The sequence below is a fragment of the Macaca thibetana genome, chromosome 1, assembly GCF_024542745.1.
Source record: "Macaca thibetana thibetana isolate TM-01 chromosome 1, ASM2454274v1, whole genome shotgun sequence".
NCBI lineage: Eukaryota > Metazoa > Chordata > Mammalia > Primates > Cercopithecidae > Macaca > Macaca thibetana.
The window spans coordinates 124276299-124278871 of NC_065578.1; positions in this window are offsets into that span (position 1 = coordinate 124276299).

Sequence of the window (2573 nt, forward strand, 5' to 3'; positions counted from 1 at the left end):
CCTGGCCCTCCAGCAGGCAGGGAAAAGGAGTGGCTGGCAGAGTGTCCTGGCACCAGGAGGGGACATGAGGAGAGACCAGTGGACCAGCGCATGGAACCTTGAGAAACAGGACAGGAGAAAGGAAGGGAAGTAGCATTTATTGATCACTTACTGTGTGCTGGGTCATTTGCAGGGTCCTTTATGTAAATCCATGCTTTTACTTTGTGTAAATATTCACAACACCCACCACAGGGAAACATTATTATTCCAGATTGATCAGTGAGTGGAGGGATGCTCAGAGATATTAGTGATTTTGCCCAAGGACTCACACAAGAACAATAAATGGGTGAGCTATGATTTGGACCCAAGTCTTTGTGACTTCAGAATCCTGTGATTTCTACCTAAGACAGGTGACAGGCATAGGGGAGATGGAGGGGGCAGGTTTGGGGGACTCTGTCTCTTCTCTAAGATGCAGTCAGACTCCTCCCAGTTGACTGTTCAGTTCCCTGAGGCCGCTGCCTGCTTGGCCCCTGCCTGTAACCCTTGCTGCTCTTGCCAGGACTCCCTGACCCCCTGATGCTTCCACGTGCTCCTCAACTGTTGGGACAAGGGACAGGCCTGGAGGAGTGCCTGGAGGCAGAGAAGCCCTGGTGGGGAAGAGGAGAGGAGAGATCCTGCACTGGACTCGTTGGGAGAAGGAAAGGCTCCCAGACTGAGTGGCCCACACTGAGGCCTGCAGTGAAGGCTCTGAGGGGGGCCAAGAGGACGAGGCTTCTGGGGATCCTGGTGCTGCTTTTCTCCTGCACAGCCTGGGCCCAGAGTTTGATTAGCTGGGCCTGGCTCTCCTGGTTACCCAACAGGCAACTGGCCAGGGGCCAGGCTGCAGCAAGAGGCTCCCTGGCACCTCCTCCTGCTCTCGTTCCCAGCTGGTAAACAGCAGAGCAGGAGTCAGCCATGCCACAGCCTCGTGACTCACCCACTCCCCCCCATCTGGTGCACGTGGCACCTGGCATGGAGAGGGCAGGCAGCTGTCCCTTCCCTTTTCTGCCTTGTCTTCTCGCCATCCTCCACTCCTGCCCAACCCTGGAGCTTCACACTCTGCTACCATCAGCACCTCTGTTCTTAGGTAGCTTCCAGAGTCTCCCCATGGCTGCAGATTGAGGGATAAAGGTAGAAGTGGAGAAGGACTTTTCAACTGCTAAGGTCACTGACAGTGGATGAGTAGTGAGAAAGAGGAGGGGAAGTTTTGGGGACCTTCTGCACTGGGAGTCTGAGGGTGTGTGTCTATGCCTCTGAGGCTCTGATTATCCCTGTGTTCTTTTGGTAAATGTGGGCGCACGCATCCATGTATGAGTCTCTGCACAGAACAGGATGTTGGTCTGGGGGCTCTGCCCCTTGGGCAGGTTTGGAGTGAGAGGTCAAGTGCCTTGTAGCAGCCCCCACCCAGCACCCCCCACCCAGCACTCCCCCACCCAGCACTCCCCCACCCAGCACCCCCCACCCAGCACTCCCCACCCAGCACTCCCCACGCAGTATCCCCCACGCAGCACCCCCCACCCAGCACTCCCCACCCAGCACCCCCCCACCCAGCAACCCCCACCCAGCACCCCCCACCCAGCACTCCCCACCCAGCACTCCCCATGCAGCATCCCCCACCCAGCACCCCCCACCCAGCACCCCCCACCCAACAACCCCCCCACCTGGCATCCCCCACCCAGCACCCCCCCCACACCCAGCACCCCCCCACACCCAGCACCTTCCAGCTGACAGGAGGAGCCAGCAGCATGTCGGGGGTGGGAGTGTAGGGGAGATGCAGTTCTGCTCCCCTCCTGCCCAGAACTCCTCAGTTATCCCCCATCTCTCTGTCTCTCCTTGCCAGCTCCTGCCTGTCTATGGCTCTTCTCCAGCTCTCCCCTCTCTATCTTTTCTCCTTTTTAGGCCTCTCTTCCTCTTGACTGTGGGTCTCCAGGGGCCCTTCCTGACTACCTCTCCTACTACCCACCAATCGCAAGCACAGAGTGGAGGTCACGTAGAATGCTTGCAGATGGACACAGGGCATCCCTAGACACTGCAGGCACAGCTGCCTCCCCCGGTTGTGCCGCTTTGTGCTGCTGTGTAGGGTGGGGAGGAAGTGACTGGAGACTGAGAAGACAGAGTCCTGGCCTCTTGGCCTAAGAGTGTCACATGCTTCCTAGGCATTCTCTACCTCTCTCCTGCCTTAAGCATGGATAGCTTGAGTTTTTTTTCTCCCCAGGGCAAGAAGCTCCCTTGGTTATCCTTTTGGGCAGTTCCCCTTCTTGCCTAAACTTTCTCCCTCTTACTGCAATCACAGTCCCTTGCCTGGAGGAATCGGTCCTTTCAAAGCAGGGCAGTGGTCATTTCCTCTTCAAATACAATCTTATGTAAGGAAGGGGCTGATAGGGATCAGAGAATCTTTTCATCCCCACGTGCCCAGTCCCCTTATTGGGGAAATCTCCATGCTGGGGGCAAACACTCTGGAAGGGATGGGAGGTGGTGGTGGTGGCTTGGAACTGGGGAGCAGTCCCCAACATCTCTTTCCCTCCCTCCCCACCCCCAAACCACAGAAACCACTT